The 21,908-nt window shown below is 40.8% G+C and overlaps 1 protein-coding gene across 7 annotated transcripts in view; it reads right to left on the reverse strand.

The window, feature by feature from the left end:
• TENM4 (teneurin transmembrane protein 4) overlaps positions 1-21,108 on the reverse strand; it is a 587,599-nt gene extending 566,491 nt beyond the window's left edge. For all 7 annotated transcript variants that reach the window (XM_071729185.1, XM_071729662.1, XM_071729348.1 and 4 more), the window contains exon 1: positions 20,935-21,108. The gene's annotated coding sequence lies outside the window, so the exon portion shown is untranslated. The remainder of the gene's footprint in view (positions 1-20,934) is intronic.
• Positions 21,109-21,908: the final 800 nt, after the last annotated feature.

Consider the following 21,908-nt stretch of genomic DNA (forward strand, 5'->3'; position numbering starts at 1 on the left):
CATCCCACAAAGCCAAAGCCCCCGTCCCACTCCCTCCTTGCTTCTGACAGAAGTCAAAACATTGCTGATCTCTGTCCTAATTATGAGGACTGAGATGTGAACAGCTGGGATTACAGACTGGTCAGGAATAATTCTGTCTTGATGTTCTAGCCCACTAGGATTTGCTCTTCTTCTTGTTTGACATTAAAGTATAAAAATCCATGGGCCAAAATCATCAAGGGATAAATGGATGACACAATCCACCAGCTATCCTCTGCTCTTCATAAAGCTGCTAAACCTTATGTACACAACAGGAGCTGACTTCATATAGTTCAGAGCTGTAGGAAGTGACTTTGACCAAATATTCTCTTTTAGGATTTATTTTGCACTGGTATAACTTGCTGCAAAAGGTGAGACCAACAAAGAACAAGGATTTCCTCCATCCAAAGGCCCCATCAATCAGGTTTACATCTGTTTTAAACAATCTGAGCTAGTGAAACCTTTGGTGAATCAAATAATATTGATTTGATGTTTTCTTATTTTAGAAGGGGATTAAATAAATGAGCATCTCCTATAGGGGCACAGTAGTTTTAAGCCACTAGGACCCACCTCTGCCTCCTGACCTGTTTGTATATTTGCTCACAGCCACTCCCAAATGTTTCAGTGATCCTTGTTGTAACTTTGATGTAATCATGAATTTGAACACAAGTGATATGGACTGATGCAAGGAGCAGATCACAGGCTCAGCTTCCATTTCAGTAATAGCAAAGAAAAGAGAGAACACAGTTTTCTTTTTTCCCTAATTTTTTCCTTTGCTTGGTAAAAAGATCAGTGGATTTGTGTCTCATTTATTTTAAAGCCAAACATACCTCTGGATGATGTGAAGGCCATGTTGCAATACTGGGCCAGCTCAGAAAACGAAGAGGGGACTTGATGCAAAAAACAAATCTGGTGCATAATGAGGCTCGATTACTTGTACTGATATTTCCCTGGATTAGCAGCAGATAATAAATTTCAGGTTAAATAAATGCTACGTTTTATATCCATGCCTTCTCCACTTCAAACCCCTCAGGCCCAGAAAAGAACCATTTTTTTCCAGAGCAGACAATTTTCAAAGTATTGTGTCTATTCCTAAATTCCACAATCTAAATCCAGTTGCAGGCATTTGAATCTCTGCTGCTTCTCATTTTCTATCTCTTGCCACATATAGAGTGCATAGGGATGTAAACTGTTACCAAGTTATAAGTGATTTGCATTCATTATGTACAGATGCAGATTAGTACAAAAGTTGAAGAATAGCAAACAATCCAGATGATTATAAGCAAACCTGCTTTCTTACACGTTCAGTTTCATTACATTCAGATTTAGGATGTGTGAGTACCTCTAATCAAGCTCCCGATAAAAAAAAAAAAAAGCCCTAAACAAACAACAACAACAACGAAAAAAAGCTAAGCAAAAAAACACTGGAATTGTTTTGGATTGTCACAATTTTTAAACATGAAAGGGGCAAAGACAATCACTGCTATCCAGCATGAGGCAGATCCTTATGCAAGAGTGGAGGCTGTAGCTGATCTAATTCCAACTTCAACAGGAGTATATACTAAAGCCAGAACAAAGCAAAATATATTCTCTGTCTAAAGAATCATTATACTCCTCCTGGAGTAGTTCTCTACACGGAAAATAATATCTAGCTTGCTTCAGGTCTCTTTGCCTTGCTTCAGCTGCCTGACATTTCTTCCTGGTGTATCTTTGTCACATGTATTCTAGAGCCCTCTGCCAGTGAATTTGTTGCCTATGCAAGCAGCCAAAATGATTGTGTCAGTCCTTACCTTGCACTTTAAGGAGCTAAACGGTTGGAGTTTTTCCTGTTGTTCACCATCTATTACCAAGCATTTAATAATTCTCATATATGTTTTCTACATTTTCTCTGGTTTATCCAAATGCTTTCTCTGTCAATAGTACCAAACAAAACAAGTATTTCAGCAGCAGTTAACCCATGGCAAGTTTTGAGGTGTTTCCACTATGCCTACATGGGACTCCACTGTTCATCTACACAAGTAAATGTTCACACTAGACTGAAAGCTCCTTTTTTTACCTCATTATCCATCATACCAGAGAAGCATTTTGCAGTCTTGGAGTGCCAGGATACAGTACTCCAATCACAAATATGCCTTGCTTTTTCTTTTCTTTGATATGTGAGTTTACATTTCACTACATTAAAGAAAAGATTGCTTGTCTGTATGTGGCTTACCAAAACACAGATCTCTGTCAGTACCTCCTACACTTTCATTACTAACTTCCCCAACTTTTACATCACCTGCAAACTATTTGGAATAACCATGTATGTTTTTTAATCCCAGGTCATTGATAAACATGAGAAGCAATGTAAGTCCAGAAAATGGTGTCTTATGATCTTTAAAAAGTTAGTTGAAAAGACATGTAATATATCAAGAATATCAGTAATAATTTAGGGAGAGAGACTTACACACTGTGCTGGAACAATTCCCTTTATAAGTAGAATTTTAGTCAGAAATAGCCCTTATTGTACAGATAGGGATTAGTTAATCTATATTGCTGTATCTAATATAATTTGTGAAGGATAAAAACCATTTTGAATTAATGTGTTTGGGTTATTAAGAGTCATCTGACACCTGCAGATAACTAAAGACAAGTAACAGGAATACTGAAATCATTATACACTTACTCATCTCACAGAGGGATCCTTAACCTCCTAGTTTTCTTCTTACATAGTTTGACTATTAAAGCATTTATCCTGTCAACGTAAGTCCTTGGCAATACTGGATACTGTGGCAATCTAAAAACTACAGCCCTTACAGTAAAGCATTTTTATGGACTTTTTTTTTCTCTCTTTTTTTTTTTTTTTCAGTTGAAATGTTCTCAATGTCCTCCTGCAAAGTATTATTTGGCAGTGCCTCTGTCTTTATCTCTGACTTCCAGTCACTGTTTCTCAAGTGGGAAATAATATGCCTTGGAGTTATTAATAATCATATGGAAATTTTTCAAGGAGTAGTTGGGGTGTGAAGAATATAAAGCAAGGACATCCATGTCATTCACATACCTTCTTAACTAGGTGTAAGCTAACTTATCAGTCCTAAATTATTTCAAATTGGGACCATCAAGATACAGAGCTAATAAAAAGAAATGACAGACACTGGTATTGCAGTTTTGCCCCAAAGAGACTTGGGAAATGAACTTGAAAGAGGCTTCCTTGCAAACTGTGACTTTGCCTTATTTTGCAAATAAGAATAAACTATAATTTATATAGTCCCACATGCCTGTCCTACATAAATGTTGAGAATATAAACTGACCTGAATTGCTGTTAAGAACCTAATTAGCAGAGCTACAGGGAGAGCAGTCCCTCCAACACAATAATTTATTAGTTAGAAATCCCTAGGCCTTGGCCAATGCACACTTCATGCTAAGGAGATATCAAGAAGAAAGTAACCTAATCCACAGGACTTTTTGAGTCTAAGCATGATGAGGTTTGACAGGGAATCTTTCTTCACTATAGTCACCTAAGTTAAATAGGATGAGAGCAAAGGGGATTTTTGATACCTGTTCAGATGCAGCATTTCATTTCTACTAGTTCTCTGGTGACCCATCAAGAGAAGATCTGGTGACCAGCAGGTTACCTCCACTTGCATATTCCTCACAACACCTTCATTCAGAAAGACAGAAAGCAGCCTGAGCATGACTGGAACTTGACCAAACAGTTAACATGACATTGTCTTGATTTTGTCCTTCACTGGTCCTTTTGTCAAACTAATATGAATAAATTAAAGCAAAAAAGAGACTTGCATTTATCTAGAAATGCAGATCTTTTCTCTATTTACACTCCAACTACTCTGACTAAATTGTCATTTTTTGTCCCCACCCGTGCTCTTGTGCAGAAACCACTGAGTCATTGCTGATAAAACAAGCTGGAAAGTGAGCTGGACAGTTAATTTACTATTACCAGCTATCAACATCCTATATTTGGAGGCTGTATTAAAATTGATTTAACAGCATAGACACCTAATGTTTTACTAATGTTGGGTCTGGAAGAGTTTTGAAACATCATTCCTCATTTAAGACTATATCTGGAGTGAGAAAGTGGAGAATTCAGTAGCCAAGGCCAGTAGCATGGGGATGATTCTGCACCCAACTCTGCTTTGCTTTTGTTGACCACCTCCTCTATAAGGAAATGCTGAGAAAGTTGGGCCTGGAGAAGGTTCTGTGGAGACCTTATTGCAGCCTTTCAATATTTAAAGACAGCTTATAAGAAAGATGGGGACAAACTTTTTACAAGGGTCTGTTGTGATAGGACAAGGGGTAATGGTTTTAAACTAAAGGAGGAGAAATTTGGACCAGATTTAAGGAAGAAATAGTTAATGATGAGGGTGGTGAAACACTGAGGTAGTCCAGAGAGGTGGTAGATGGAAAATATCCATGGAAATATTCCAGGTCAGGTAGAACAGGGCTCTGAGCAGAGGTCCCTGCTTATTGCAGGGGGCAACCCAAACCATTCTGTGACTCTAATTCCCTTTTTTATCCCCTTCCACAGGGACAGGAGACCAGTTAAGAAAGGGCCAACTCACAATATATTGAAACACAGGTGAAGTGTATGCTCTGAAATTATCAATCTTTAATGAATATTGGATCTGCAGAAAGGAGATACACATCTCTTGTCCCAGGATTCAGCTCTTTTGGTGTAACATACAATTCAGCTAATTTCTAAATTTGATTTGCAATTCTCCACCACAACACATGTAGATTTGGGAATGCATCTATACTGAACACAGCATGTTATAGACAGGGTTAGATTCTAAGTGCACCTGACAGCTAAATGGCTTACCTTTTCCAAGCAGAAGTAACAATTTTCTGCCTCACCCAGAACAATGGATTTTTAATTGAGAAGATCTTACAAATCTGAAATGATTTTGTGCACTTTGAAGAAACTGACGTTTTTACAATCTGGCCTGGAATCATCTTCTAGGATAGCATTAAAAAGATCAAAGTAAACACATGTAGAAAGCTAATAAAACCAAATGCTCCAAAAGACAGGTCAACTAGTTTTCTGCTTCCCAGCTTGACTGCAAATGTGATTCCCATTCAATAATTTTGTACAAAGAATGATGGACTGAGTTTCTGTAGCCTAAAAATGAATGCTGTCAGCCCACTGCAGCAACATATTCAAGGAAGGAAGGATGAAAGACAGAGCTGCCAGGACATGAAAATTATCTGGCAAAGAGGAAATAGGAAGTTATTAGAAAACTTTTCCTCTGGACAGATAAATTAAGAGACAAATATGAAACTGACTTCTCCTGGGTCACAAATCAGAGCTGCAAGCAGATCAGAAGTCCCCATGTCCCCTCCTTTAATCTACTTATTAAGGTCAAACTGTCTCTGTAATGACTAATTAGTGTAACTACAACTGTATGTAGTCTAGTAAGGACATGCAGAATTGCATTATATTTATGGTTCAAACTGAAGGTCCACCCTGTGTTAAATCATAAAGAACTAGAGAAGGAAGGCTGGAGAACATGGTTCTTTAATGGAGCAGTAGGGAAGAGTCTCAGCAATGATCAAGAAACAAAAAAAGGGATCAGCTAACTTGCCCTGTGGGACACAATTTTCAGGCTGGGGGTTGTTCAGCTCCCTCCCAAGCAGTCTGGCACATATGGTGTAAAAACAAGTGTCAGCTAATGGAGCATGTCCTCATGCTCAAGGAGAGTGCAAAGTGCATCCTGATGCATGTCCCGATGGAACCAGGCTCTGGACAGTTGGAGACCAACAACTGCTGTGCTGAGTGGGCTACCAGGTGTTAACTTTCAATATCAACTTGTCATTCACCCTTCTTTTGCCTTAAAGGTGGTCCCTCTGGTTGAGGGCTGTCATTTCAAAATGACATTTACTTGAGTATTCTCAGTTATTAAAGAAAAGGATAATGTCTACTCTGCTTCTGAGTAGGATCATGGCTGCATCAAAGTTGACCACAATTTTTGCCTATATTATAGACAGAAGAACTGTACCTGTGCATGGAATGAAACAGCTTAACAATAGATATATTAAAAAGTTTTCTTCAAAGAAACTAGAATGAAATATACACCAGAGGCACAGAGTTAAAATCAGACTTAAATGACATTAAACTTCCCTTGTTTTTGGTCCCAGATGAGAGATATGTGCAGTGAGTTACCTAGTGAGATAGGAATTATTGGAGCTGATCCAGCTCCACCATGCAAAGAAGTCTAACAAGCAAAAGCATCATTTGTGTCAATTTTCCTGAACTTCAAGGATGACTCCCATGAAATCTCAAAGGTGAAATGATCTAACCGAAATCAGAAACTCTTTTGAAAATCAAAACACACATCACACTAGGAGGGGCTAGAAAATAGGACCCAAAACACCTTGCCTACCCCTGCTCTGGCAGTGAAGCGGTTAATTGCCACATTTGGTGTAAAATATGTTTTAAAGCATAAAATTGGAGGTTTAATTATATTTAGTATTTATCACTGGCAGAGCTTCATGAAATGATCAACAATTATCTTTCCCATCCATGAAGTGCTCAGGGATCACACAAGGACAGAGAGCAGGAGTAAGAAGTATGCTGTGTTGTTTCTTTTTCTTCCTTTTCCCCCACATTCTCCATACACATCTTTCAAATTAAAGATTTTTTTCAGCATAGCTACTGTTCCTACTTATCTGGAAACAATCAACCACACAAAACCTCTTCAACATCAAACTCACTACAGGAAGGCATAAGTTTTTCAGGACACAGGGGAACTTCCTTTTAAACCAAGAACAAATTAACCTATTCTGATTTAACTTCAGCACTTGATTAACCCAAAATGAATAAAAAAATGATGCTCATTGACATGCAAAGCCATCTTTATTATATTACTCCTCATAAAGCTTCATATGCAATGGCACAACTGTGCCAAAACATTCAGACAACAAAAACCAGCTTAATTTTAGAGATTTACACATGTTCCTGAAAGACTGAGATATTTCATGCCTACAACTAAACTTTAATTAGAGCTAAAATTACAATACAATGCATCCCATCAAAGTAGGCATGCTACTTGTATATTTTAACTCTTCAGTTGTCAGGTGCTGTGTACATGGGGATCACTTGGTGCCTAAAAGACAGCTGGAGGGAGATGCACAATATGCCATGCTGCAAATGCCACTGGGAAAATGTGTAGCTGATGAATACAACTTGCACACTTATGTATTTGCTTTCTGATTATTTCTCTTTCAGAGACTCAGCCTGTTTGTGAAGGACAAACAGTAGAAAGCCTGATACTGCAAACAGATGTGGATGCACTTAACGGGGAAATCCATTACTGCAAGGAAGGGCCAAGATTTCTGTGGGACTCTGCACAAGACTAAACATTTGGTACTTATACAAAAGCATCAGCAGAGAAGTTATTTATTGTTTATTACAGGGGGATAGTTTAGAGTGTTAGACTGAGGTCTGAATGTTCTAAATTAATCACTAAACAGGCACAACAAGGAATCACATCTTGAATGCTAGCATTAGGTGTTATACCCTGATCATTATAGCTGAAGCACAAGTCTCCCTCTCTTCATCATCCAAAACTGGACTTCTGAGAAGAGGAGCAACATAATGGAAATAGAAACATAGAATCAGTTACATTGGAAAAGACCTTTAGATCACAAAATTCAACTGTTAACTCAGCGCTGCCAAGTCCACCACTAAACCAAGGCCCTGAGCACCACTTCTACACGTCTTCTAAATGCCTTCAGTGATGGTGACCTCATCACTTCCCTGGGCAGGCTTTTCCAGCACCTGACAACCTTTTCAGTCAATAACGTCTTCTAATCTCCAATCTAAACCTCCCCTGGCACAACTTGAGGCCATTTCCTCTCATCCTACAACATGTTACTTTAGAGAAGAGATTGACATCCACCTTGCTACAACATCCTCTCAGGTAGCTGTAGAGTGAGAAGGTCTCTACTCGGCCTCCTTTTCTCCAGGCTAAGCAACCCCAATCCCTTCAGGTGCTCACTGTCAGATTTGTGCTCCAGACCCTTCACCAGCTTTGCTGACCTTCTCTGGACTCACACCAGCCCCTCATTGACCTTTTTGTACTGAAAGGCTCAAAACTGAACACAGGACTCAAGGTGCAGTCTCACCACTGCCAGTCACAGGGATCATAATCCCTGCCCTAGTGCTCCTGGCCACCTGATGGTGATACAAGCCAGGATGCTGTTGGCCTTCTTGGCTACCTGGGCACACTACTGGCTTGTATTCAGCTGGCAGCTGATCACCTCCAGGTCTTTTCCACTGGGCAGCTCTCTGACCATGTTTCCCCGGGCCTGTAGCATTGCATGGGATTGTTGTGACCAAGTGCAGAACCCAGCACTGAGCCTTATTGAACCTCATATGACTGGCCTTGATCCATCAATCCATCCTGTCTGGATCCCATAGAGTCAACTACTACACAGTGCACTCTGTCTAACAAGCACAGAGAAAAAGACATTGCTTAACAGCCACTAGAGAATTCAACTTTTTCCAGTTTTTACTAAAGGCCTGTCTCAGACAGAGGCAGCAGGTATCATGAGTGAAGGCATAAGTAGCTCTTCTAATGTCCCTGTTTGAAATCCACAATTGTTTGCTTTTGTTCATCTTCAATGAATTGGGACTTAAGTATGCAGGGGCATGGCAAAATATGTTGTATTTCATGTATAGATGACAAAGAACACTTACCCCACCATATAATGAGGGACTTACAGGAGATATTTTGACCTGAAGGTTCTGTGGAGACAGATTCCACTACCTGCATCAGATACGCTATTAGCATTGTTTAAGGAAAGGTTTAAGGATCTCAAGGTTATGTCAGTTAGTCCTGCTCAGGTAATAATGATGGGATGCTTTGAAAACAAACTTTGTCTTCTATTTTTAATGTTGGAAAACTCCAATGGAAATTCCACAAAGTAAAAATTAGATGCCCTGACTGCCCAAAAGAGCTATTTTTAAAGGTCACATGCATTGTTAATGGAAAGCTGGAGTAAGAGCAATGAGAAACGTGTGATACATCCAATATCTTAGACAGAAAAACAAATATCACGTTATAGACAATGGAGGCATGAGGCATGATCCCAATCTATAGAAGTTTTCCTTTCAAAGCTGGATGTCTACTTGCAGATATCCAATAAAAGCCCACACATTAATTATGAAGGGAAAAAGATAAGAGTTCAATTCAATTAGTTCTTTTGTTCCAGGCATTTCATGGCTGTCAGTCTGAAATGTTGAAAGAGGCCCACAATGCAGATAACCCTATAAACATGATAACTTGGGACTTAAAGAAAAAAAAAAAAAAAAAAAAAAAGTATGTTTTCCCCACATATGGTTCTAACAGATGTGGTTTTAAATTACCTTTGGGACATAATAATGTTTTTTGAATGGACTGAATGTTAAATAGTTGGCTCCTCCTATATGACAGATATCAGCACTCAGTGGTTTATGCAGAAAACTCCCTGTTTGTGTCTTTAACTGGCATGGACTTCATTTTCAGCCCACACTGGACAGCATGCTTTAATACTTTGGCCTGATGTCCTTCTCACCAGGAAGAGAAAAGATAAAACAGGACTAAAGAAATTAAACAAAACGAGGCAACATTCCCCCCACGCACCCCCAGCAGACAATGCCAGGCTGCTGCATTGTTCCTTACACAACAACTCCTGCAGACCTGCAATGGGAATTCACTGGAGAGGACAGCTGAGGAAGAAAAAACATTAAATAATTCAGAGCCACTAACATCAAGTCTGATGCGGGTATAAAAATAGTTACGAAACACCACTCTACAGCTTTTCATTATAGGAACTTAGACTAACTTGGAAACATCAAGAAAACCCCAAACCTATCATCCTCCCAGCCTCATACACTCAATTAGTCCGGCTGTTGAACTGACATCCATTTCCAAACCAGCCTTAAATTTTCATAGCCAGTTTGTGTTTCTGCACTGGGACAGCCAGCAGAGTTCCATAGCAGGAATTAAAAAGTCTGACCCAGAACCCATTAAAACCAACAGCAGCCTTTGAATTAACAGTACTGATCTTTGGATCTGGCCCTGGTTTAGGTAAAAGTGCTACAGTGCTTTGGGGGAATCAAGCAAGATTGTATGTGATCAGCTTTTGTTACCTTCAAAAAAATCTCTGTCACTGGGAATGTCCAAACTTCCAAATGTCCACTTCCCTGCAAGAGCAGGGAACATTTTTTGAAAAGGCCTTCATGAAATATGCAAGGAAACATGATGCAAGGGGACCCACCATATAGTCTGAGGGAAGTTATCTCAAGGTATTTTCATTTGAACAGAGGGAGAGAAAAATAAACAGGGCTATTCAGAGATGAAGAATATATGCCCACACACACACATTTGATCAGCAGCTTTACTCAGGCAAGGTGTGGAGAAATGAAGTAGTAACTGACAAGTAAAAAAAATCATTTTTTTCTTTATTTATTTCATCCTTAGTAGAGATGTTACAGAATTTTTACTCTCTTGTGCTTTTCAAGGGTTAAATAATCCCCAAAGAAAAAAAAGAATAAAATCATCTCTACTGCACAGAGCATAGCAGAGCATCGGCTGCAGCAGTCCAGATCTAGCAGGGAAAGAGATGGCACAGGTCCCTCTGTTCCTGGAACTCTCTGATTTCCTACCCCCCCACCCCCATGCTGCCTCCCCAAAAGATCCACTTTTCTTCCCCAGTATCAGCTTCTAACATCCCCTTCTTTGCTGTTACCATCTTCTCAAATAGATACTCACTGTCTGGCAATCTCAATAGAGATGACATGAGTCAAAATAAAATAAAAAAAAAACCATAAAATTCAACAAAACATTAATTATGCAGATGGTATAAAGTAACGCAGAACTAAGGGATGCAGGTGTACAGTAACGTTCCTCTGGAGCCCACGATCATCTGTGTTTGGCACAGAGAGCCACAAACAGATGACATTTTAAAGCATATGGGGGGTATGCAGGGATGTAAGCAATAGTTTGTAGATTCTATATGACTAATTTGTGCATCCCTCCAATCCCAAGTAATATTGTGAACAGCACCAGCAATAATAATCTCTCAAAACCAAGCCCTAAAGCAAGCTGTTCAGATACACCCAAATGCCTGTCAACAAGCGAGGCTTTAAGTGACAGACAGGTGGCTTTGCTCATGCTTTCTTGCAAGATAAAAAGCAAAAATAGGAGAGCATAAAAAATTTACAAATCCTAGATGTCTTTGCAGGGCACCATGAACACAATGTGGATTTTAGGACAGGAAGGAGCAAAATTTAGAGATGGAGATGCAAAGGAAACCTGTCAGACTGGGAGAAGGTGGTCATTAAGTTGTCCTTTGGCTCAGCACTCAGATGCCCCAGCATGGATAAAGTGAGGGGTATAATTTGCTGTTTGAGGGAAGAGCAAACATACTCTAGAAAGAAGCCTAAGGAAAAGGTCTCAGCTAGATGCTTTCAATGAGAAGCAAGACCATTTGAGCCACAGATAACTCCATAGTCAGATGTCACAAGACAGCCAGGCTGGTTGTTCTTACTTTATATTAGGAGTATTTCGTTGGTTATATTTTTGTTCAGATTATCCCCAGGACAAGAATAAAAGTCAAAATGAGAGCCTTTTTCATTGCTGGCTTTCTGATTCACTCCCAAAGCTTCCAATCATTATACCACAACCTACTCTCACAATACTGACTAACTAGCTGGGTGACAAAAACATCATATGAAATTGAGTGTCAATAAAAGCAAAGTAATGCATAAAGGGAAAAACAGTTCTAACAATACATACACAATGTGGGCTCTAAATTAACTGTTATCATACAGGAAGATAGTTGGGTGGTAACCATGGGATGTCCTACTACAAATATTGGCTCTCTGCTTTTGCCAGCCAACCATGCAGTGAAAATAATGGGATATGGTAGGAAAAAAACAAACAAAAGGAGAAAAATGCATCAGGATTGTGCTATATGAGCTAATGATGCATTCCTATTTAATGCCATATACATTTTTGGTAAACTCATCTCTAAAATACATTGTAGAATTTTAAAAGACAGAGAAAAAAGATGCAAAGATTGCTGGGAATATAGAAAGACTTTTGCAGGAAGATGAAGGAGGGATTTTCAGCTTAAGAAAAAAACAACAAAAAATAGGAGGAACAGACCTCTTATTAAATCATGATGTCTATAAACCACAAAGGAGAAAGTTCCAAATTGTGGATTTAAAGCAGAATGAAAAGACTTTTTTCACTCACTGCATGATTTTCAATTTTCAAACTTTTTTTTTCACAGGGTATTGTGGCCATCACAACTATATAGTGGGTTCAAACAGAATCCAGCAAATTGATAGAGCATAACTGCTTCAGTGCCTACCTAGCAGGATGGTCCAAAAGACTGTCCTGAAGACAGAAGAGTGTAATGAAAAAGTGCACTCTGTTTTTAATATGAATAAAATTAGGTTTCATATCAGCACAAAACAACTACAGTAAACAGCTGGGAACCCAGGAAAAACCTCTTGTGTCATAAGACTAGCCTAAAACCTCATCATCTCCAAGAAGCTGCTTGCACCCACTTCTTTCTCTCTTTTCCTTAGGATATGCTCCCACCACACTGACTCAATGTAAATCATTAACTAAGCAGAAAAAAACCCCAAACAAACAAACAAACAAAAAACAAACAAAAAACAAACAAACCCAAAACCAAACAAAAACAAACAAACAAACAAACAAAAAAAAAACTAATGCACACACACATATAAACCTGGAAGCCCCCAAACCTGGAAGAAGATGGAACTGGTTTTCTCTTGGGTTGATGAGTTAAATCACCATATACTGAAGGAGTAGAATGATGAGAATACGACACTTGAAGATGAGGAGATGGAGAGGGCAGGACCCCTCTCCTTCCATGAGAATGGATCCTAAGGTTGGCTCTGATGTGAAACCACAGCCTTAGCAGTCACTCATGATGATGATAAAAAAATGTAAGAAAAAAGCTGATCACACAAAAATACAATTAGCTTCTCTTTTGCTTTTATAAGTTTCCTTCCCTCTCTCCTCTGCTTTTTGGCTGTGATTCACAATAGCAGCTGCTGTTACATGAGAATATTGTTCTCTTAAATCAGAATTCTTCTGTCAGAAGCACCACAAACCCAAAGGTGGGAAACAAGGGAATTTGTGTGACTGCTCTCTCCAAGCACCATCTCCCGACATTCCTGTGGGCCTATCCCATCCTACAAACCCTGCAATGTTCTATTGCCTTGATGCAGCTTTGTGGGATTCTCATTAATTGTATTCACTCTGGTTTCCGGGAAGCTTGAGATTTCATCATCTGTGAACATATGCTGAAATGCATGTGTCAGTTTTATAATAAACTTGCAGGATATAAAAATATCTATCAAATACACAAACATGAAATTAGTTTGTAACAAAATCTCAAGTTATCTTTTTTTATTAGGGAAAGGCAAAGTTGGTAGTGCTGTCAATTACAGGAAGAGCAAGGCAGCTTTAATAATAAAACAGCTTTGCAGTTTCTCATAACTATACTAAGCAAATTGTTTGGGCTGAAAATGTCCATGCCAGCTGTCTGCCTCAGGCTGAGGTTTTTTGGAGAATTTCAGTCAAAACAGTTCAGCAGATTCTGAGAACAAGGCTAGGGAAAAAATATGTTGTTTTACCCACGTTAAAAAATGCCTTTAGCCTTCTCTCTAAAACCTCCTCTGGGATCTCTAGGACTTTAGAAAAAAGACTTGAAATTTGCCTGGGAGAGAATTGTTTTTCTTTTCATGAATTTTCAGTGAATCTGTGTGAATTTGGCCAAGTTTACACATCTTTGGTAAAAACACTGTTGCTACATGCTCCTGGGTGCATTTGTATATATTTTCCAGCTTCTCTCACTTAAATTTCTACCTTTGTGGGACTAAACAAAATCTTTTGTGCTCTGGGACATGCCAGGTCTGCATCCAAGAATCTGAACTGCAGGCAGGGATGCTTGGAATGATCCTTACCAGGAGGAGCTCAGTGAGGTTGGGGTGAGAGACCTTCAGCAAAGGGAATCGAGGGGTTAAAATAAGATTGCAGAGTAGAGCTGGAAGAAGCAGGAGATGAGGAGAGGACGAGACTGAGTGGGATGGATGGGGAAAGATTTGCTCAGGAGAGCAGGGTACTCTGTTAAATCAAGCAATGATGATCTGTTAATTTAAGTCATTGACACATAAAATACCAAAACGATGCAGTGTAACAAAGCTACTATTTTTTCCAAGACTTAAAAAAAAAAATTCCAATAAAGACTAGATTAGCAGGGAAATGATACGATTTAAAAGTGTGTATTCGAGGCCCCAGTATTAAGAAAAAACACAGGGAAAGTTGCCTTAATCAAGTGTGCTGTCTGCCTTCATTACATTGTAATCATTATACATGAGACAGTGTTTTATCCAAGGCAGCCTGGAGACAAAGCAGTGAGTCTGAGGAACAGAAGAGGAGGTTTACAGTCCCTGTGTCACCCATTGCAGAGCCGCAAGGTTTGTAGTGACTAAGCAGAGGATGGAGGAAGGAGGATGAATGTGTTTCAGATTAAGGCAGCCAAATGATGCCCAAAGACTGTGGGCAATGTTGGGCAAGTCCCTTCAACCCAACATTTCATAACTGTGTCGAAGCTGAGTGTGTTGCAACCTCTGGATGATCATTTTGATAGCTCAGAGTCTGATCTGCTTACGTGTCAAACACCCACAACAGCAATTAAAGGCCGTGTGAACTTTGGTTTGTTTTTTTTTTAGCATCATCAGTAACCCCCGATCCCGGCTCTGGCTGCAGGAACGCATCATGAGATCAGCTCTTGAGATTGTTCTCTGCTTTCTAGCACAAAAATCTGTCCCAACGCCAAAAAGCTGATCACACCTTAAACCCAGCCGCACAAAGGGCAATTTTCTAGAAATAGCAGCATTTACATGTTCCTGGCTGGCAGGATCTGTGCTGCACCAAGCCCAACCAGCCAATCCTGTGTGTAACAACAAGCAGGAAGCAAATTCCTGCATCTCTCATGCTCCATCAGTTTTTCCAACCACTTCTGGCAGTTGCTCCTGAAGGCTTTTCCTCTAACGAAACTCTCCCTCCCTATTCCTCATTACATTATACAGGTGAGAACAAAATGGTTTTTAGCATCCAAAGCCACTTATAAAAGAACTGGCAAAATACTGAAAAATTTGCATTATCAAATTCAGGAGTTAATTCTTTTATAAGACTGGGTGCTGTAAGTCCAGGGGACCCAGTAGACGAGATGGCTTATGATTTGGTGGCCTCCAGGATTTTGCTTTTATGTGGATAGTTAGTACTTGAAAACACTACTGATCAGGAAAGCAATCCTTACTTCTCTTTACCTCCATACAGCATGATATAGAAGACCAAGACTGATTTGATGCACAGACCCAATATTCCCCAAGAAGCAAAGGCTAAGACTGAAAAATTTAAGCAATCTTAAGATTTTCAGTGCACTTATTGGAGTTTGAGTGGGAAAAGATGAAGGGTATAAACTGTTGCTGCATACGTAACATGGAGTTGAATTAAAAGAGCAACATGAGATTTAATCCTTCTATTTTCTAAATTCTGATTGTTTAACTGATCAATGTCCAGAATACTTTGAAGACCCAGTGTGTGCAAACACATGAGCAAGGCAGGCAATTCATCTTCTACTCCGTGCTTAAAGGGAAAATTGCACTGAATAATCACCTAAAACCTAAATCAATGGCCAGTGACACATCTCCTGACTTCACATTTGCTATTGCTGCCTGGGTAGCACATTTACCATCAGTGCCTTAGCAGTAGTTGCAGCGATGAAGCAGGATTCTGGACTGCAATGGTTTCCCTAGACCGTAGCAAATACTTTTTCACCAAAGCCCAAAGAGATATCAATGAAACCTAATTGAAACACCCTCATTTAAATGGACTGATAAATGCAATTCAGCAAGCTCCTTCATCTAAATTGACCACCAGCGACTCCTTTTCTTCTTCCTTCCTTCTCTCTTTTAAAAGAGCAAGAAGTGTCACATCCTAGAGAACAATTCTTACTTGGAATAGCACACAACTGCCAGCCCTGTTGTTTCATACTACATTTTCCTCCTTTTGGCTGCCAACACACTGGAAGAACACAGAATTCCACATCTGCTGCTTTCATGGACATCATTATTTTCAAATGAAGGATCACTTTTGTTTATACCCAGCAGGACAATATAGAATGAAGTTTGAATCTCCTATAGCACAAACAGCTTCATTCAAAGCAATTAAATATAAAGGCTCAAGCTTTTCAGTGAGTAAGGCTCAAACTTCCCAAGACATTTGAACTTTCTGTAAAAGTGTTTGTCACTCGACATAACCAAACTGTCCTGCCCCCGTTCCCCCTTTTTCAGATTCCAACTCTGCCTTTTGAAGATGCTCCTGGAACAGTGATTCAGGACAGCTGGCAAAAAAAATATACATTTCTAGGAAAATTGTTTGACTATCATCACAGTGACAGTGAAATGGCACAGAAGAATGAAAAAACGTACTCTTACTACTGAGGGAAAAAAACAAAACCAATGTCCTAAAGCCCCAGTACAGTACCACTCCTCAACCTCTCCTGATATATATCCTGATACAGTTAGAAATGAAATTTCTCTGATTCTTTTTCCTTTTAAGCCACACTAAAGAGGAAATATATATATATTTATATTTAAAAATCTATATTTTATTTCTTTTCCTCTGAAACACATGGATCAGGGGTCCACAAATGCCAAATTTACTGACAAGTGGTACATTTTACTCTGTCAAAGTGCCCAGCAATGCCAATCTGTCAGTTCCAAGCAGAAGCAGAATATTTTAGCTTTTAGTTACAATAAGCTATGCTGATAGACCTTGTAACAGGATAGGTAACAGCCAGTTTTTAAATCTGAATTGACATTGATTTACAGAGTTTCATCTCCTTGAATCAAATGTTAGAGGGAATGAGCTTCAAGCCGCTTCACTTTCTGATATTACAATTACACGTTTTTCAAGCACAGAGGAGTTTGTTCTAAAAAAGAAAAAAAAGGTCTCAAGTGCTCACAGAGATAAGATAAAAAGAGAAAATGACGTTAAAAAAAGATATCAAATGAGCAAGCGTTTGTTTACTCATCTTTTTAATTCTTCTTTTTCCCTCCATAAATTTTTAAAACCGCCTTGATTTGAAATCCTAATGAGAAATCACATATGTCATGCAACATTCGTCTTGCCAGATCTCTCTGATCATGGTATTACTGCAATATTTGTAACTTTTGATCTGGAAACATCAAGTTACATAAGATCATACTTTTGCTCCTTGCAAGGATGTGATTCTGTCAGAAAATGAACCAGTGAAGCGGGAACTCAAACAGAACTGGAAATTACTTTCCCGGGGAAAATGTAGTTTTCCTTAAGCATCTCAGCTATTTTGAAGTGCAGGAACTCAATGTTTCATTCTCCAAAGCAGAGAAATGGTAAACTACCAGGTTAAAAATAATCAGAGCAGGCTCTTAATTGGAATAATGTACTTGTCATAGACGAAATGCAATAACTTTGTAGTTATTATGCACTGCAGGAAACCAATCAAAGAAAATAAAGGCAAAAAAATTCCTCACTTTGTAAAACAAAAGAGAACAACATTTTCCCTTGCCAAAACAAAAGGAAAGTATCTCATTTACATGAGTCAAGTAAAATAATTAACTACAAGAACGTCAAAAAACCACAGCCTTCTCTGTGCACATCTCACCCCTTCCCACTAAAACCAGAGTGATGAATCCCTTTTTCCATCTATGTAGCATAAATCTTTTGTATCTTCCCTCCCCAACCAAATCCAGATGAACAGTTTTATCATCTTCTCTCAATGATTTTGCCTTGTCCTTTAACATCAGAGAAGGCAAATTCTCCCCAGAAAAGCCTTTCTATACCAGGACTCCTTGCTAATAAAAAAGGAAAGTATTCAGCTAACTTTTGCACCTCTTTTGCCTTTTCCCCTGCCTGAAAACCTCTTTCTCCACCAAAACTTTTTTTTTTTCCTTCTCAGATCATGCAAATAAATGACAGATAAATTCAGAAGCTCCCCTTGTAAAGATGTGCACACATGTATGCACACACTCGTGTACAGGTGAGGCGCAGAGGCAGAAATCTACCACATAGTTCAGTGGCAGTAACTCCCAGTTCTGCTGATGTTTTTTGGGGGAAAAAGGAGAAAAACTGAAACAGGTGGTCTGAAAAAGCACCTCCTCTCCTCCCCCTGCCCCAGTTGCGGGTGCAAATCCCCTGCACAGGGTGGTCCAGTGCAGTGCAGTGGTCCCAGTCCCTGGGGGAAGAACAACCCAGGAAACATTTTCACGTGGCCACACACACCGCGACCTCACACTCCCCTCCTCGTCCCCAAACCTGCAGGAAACCAGCACAGACCGTCATTTTCCTTGCCCCTGGGCTGGCTTGGGAGTCACATTCTTAAGTCATGATGGCAGCAGGGAATCCTCATGGCCACAAACCAGCCCGCACCAGGAGCGTGGCACAAGCTGGGAATTGAACAGGGAAGGGCAGCTCGCAATGGCCACAAACCAGCAAATTCCTACAGCCTGATTAACACGGGCAGAGCCCAGCAAGCTGCTTTGAAGGCTTGTCTCACTACAAAACGGTTCAACAGAGACAAATCTTCCTGCTTTTATGCCCCCCACCACACACATACACACCCGTATTAAAAAAAAAAAAAAACAAAAAAACCCCATATATATATTTATACACTCCCTGTTTTTACCACCCAAACCTATAAAAGTGCTACGGGCTGAGACACCAAGTGGGAGGCGCCTGGCTCTGAGGAGACCAATGAAATAAATTAAATACAAATCAGTGGCTCAGCCCCAGACAAGCCGGGAGATGTCGGGGTTTCTGATGGCCGAGGCGCTGCCCTTGCCGGACCCAGCGTGGGGCTGGCACATGTGGGCTGCTGGCACAGTGTAAGCATGTAGGGTAAACCTCGGGTCTTGCAAGCACATATGGTGCACATGTTGGGAGCAGAGCACTTTCCCGAGGAGGGGAGGGGCCACCCTACTAGCAAGCGATTTTATTAGGGTCAGCGAAGCAGAAAGAAATGGGGTTGGGATAGGCTGGGATCTGCCAAGTTCTCCCCAACTCCTGCGCCCAAGCGCAGGGAGCAGCAAACTCACAACTTGCCAGGTTATGGCAGAAGTTTACCTATTAAAAAAAGCAAAGCAAAGCAAAGCAAACCAACAAACAAACAAACAAAAAAAAAACCCCAAAACCACAAAACAAACAAACAAACACCCCAAAACCACACAACTTGCAACTTAAAAGCTTTGCTCTCATTTTGGCATTTTATATCCTTCCCTTCACACAGGACTTTTCTCAGGGAAAAAAAAAAATAACACTGCAGCTATAAATTCAGACTATACTGAAAAAGTTAAGGAGAGGATGAGGTGGAGGTGGAGAGATTATTTTATAGTTTGATTCATGGTTCTGGTTGGTTTTGGGTTTTGTTGTTTTTTTCATAAAGAACTGAACTTTCGTGGAAGATCCATAAGCAAATGTATTCAAGATGCAGAAAGGTCTTGTCCATCCAGTAAGTATTTAGCTAGCTCTATTTTGTCCTTATGAAAAATATATCTCAGGCTGTGTATCCCTTAAGACAAGGAAAAATGTGGCATAATGCTTAGATTTGGTTTAGGGTTTTTTTTCCACTTTATGGGCTTAGAGGGTTGTAACCATTGTGAATTTCTAAGCATGCTCATATTAAGAAAGAGTAAATACATTCTCCCTCATGAATATTTTAAGAGGGTTTTTTTAATTAGTATTTTTTAAAGATTTGGCATTCCTTAACTACTACTTACTTCAAAGCAAAATATCCCAGATATTTTCAACCAAGAAAAAAATATTTTAATCAAAATAAATACCAAGAAATAAATGCCCTTTAGTAGCAGCCTGGTTTTACGTTCAGCAGCCAAAATTTTCTGTTTCAAAATGCAAATAGCTGAGCATACGAGCACGAGTCTGAACCACTGCATTTCTCCCAGGCACTCAAAGCATCTTTCCTCCAACGCCACACTGTTTGGAGGGGGCTTCTCATACTGGCAGGGCATGGCTGGCAGCAGGGCTTTAACATTTAATGCGTAAGAAACGGAATTGTCACTCAAGTTGCAGTCAGGAGCATCTCTTCTTATTTTTGTTGGAGGCAAATCCACCCTTCTGGTGGAAAATGGGAGACCCTTTCCCCATCCCTGACTCGATCACAGATCCAAATGTAAACATACACACACACACTCCCACCACGCACCACCCTGCAGCAGGACATGGGGACGGGGCGGAGGGTTCAGACAGAGCAAAAGGAGCTTTGTGCAACTGAGAAATACCGAGGCACTTTTTTTATTATTATTCTTTTCTCTTTTTCCCCCTTTCTCCCTCCCCTCCCCCCCCCCGCTTTTAATATTACATAAATAACATCGATTGATCTTAAAGCTGTATCTTTGCTTCCAAATCTACACTGTTTCCTTCCCCCCCTTCCCTCAGTACAGCCGCATCACTCAGGGTGCAGAGGGATGGGTTGGGGGCGGGGGGGTGTGGAGGGGTGGATGGGAGAAGCCACCCCAAACATACCCTGGAGCAAGGTTTTACCAGGATGAGGGTTCCTGGTCCCCGCAGCATCTTTCCCTGCTGCTGAATCTGAATTGCTGCAAACTGTGTGCGGAGGGAGCAGGAGGGATGGGATGCGAGAGGAGAAAAGCAAGCCGGGCAGAAGCAGGGATGGTGGGGAGAAAAAAAGAAACCAGGGATTCAAGGAGCTTCTCACCAGCCCCAACCCGTGTGCCTGTCTGTTTGGTGGGAAGAGGAAAGAGGGAAGGGAAAACTGGAGGGAGGCGATAGCACAAATGCACTTTTCCGAGCAAAAAAAGCAAAGCTTACCATGTCTGCAGGCTCCCCCCCAGCGAAATGCCACTTATGTGTCCAGCGATCCCAAAGTGGGCAACTACAGCCAGGCACCGGAGCTCATCTCAGCAGGCAGCTCGGCAATACACCACCGCCACCCCCAAAAATCAAAATCAAAATAAATAATAATAATAATTAAAAAAAAAAAAAAGAAAAAAAAAAAAAAAAAAAAGAAAAAAGAGAACCGGTCCAGCTTCTTTCCTGGCAGGAATCGTCCCCGGTAGGACTGCCCAAAATAAGCAGCTGCAATCCAAAGGCTTTATTTAAAGCTTCCCCCCCTCCTCCTCCTCCTCTCCTTGCCTCGCTCTCTCTCTCCCTCTCTCTGTTACACACAGAGAGAAAGAGAGACACACACAGGTTACATGAATGGGAGGCAGGAGCCGGCGCTCCCGGGCTGCGAATGACAGGCGCACATGCGGCCAGGGGCTGCGCACCGCCGGCAGGCACCGCACCGCACCGCACCGTACGGCTCGGTTCGGTTCGGCTCGGCTCGGCTTGGCTCGGCTTGGCTCGGCTTGGCTCGGGCATGGTTCGGGCATGGCTCGGGTATTCTCGGCCCGGCTCGTCTCGGCACTGCTAGGCACGGCACAGTATGGCTCGGCACGGTGCAGCACGGCATTGAACGGCATGGCACAGCACAGGGACAGCACGGCTCGACACGGGGGTGACACAGTGTTGGCATGGCCTGGGGGTGGCATGTGGAGGGGATGAGCATGACATGGATGTGGGCATCGGGTGGGCAGTGGAATGGGAAGGAGACGGGAATGGACCTGGACAGGGACATGGGGGTGGCATGGCGTAGGCATGGGGTGGGGGGAAAGCATTGGCATGGAGATGGAATAGGGCAGGGGTGGACATGGCATGGAGATAGGGAGAAAATGGGCATGGACATGGGTATGACGTGGACATGGAGAGGAGCTGGGCTTAGCCATGGCTTGAAAATGGACATG

This window comes from Heliangelus exortis, chromosome 1 (genome assembly GCF_036169615.1).
Source record: "Heliangelus exortis chromosome 1, bHelExo1.hap1, whole genome shotgun sequence".
Classification (NCBI taxonomy): Eukaryota; Metazoa; Chordata; class Aves; order Apodiformes; family Trochilidae; genus Heliangelus; species Heliangelus exortis.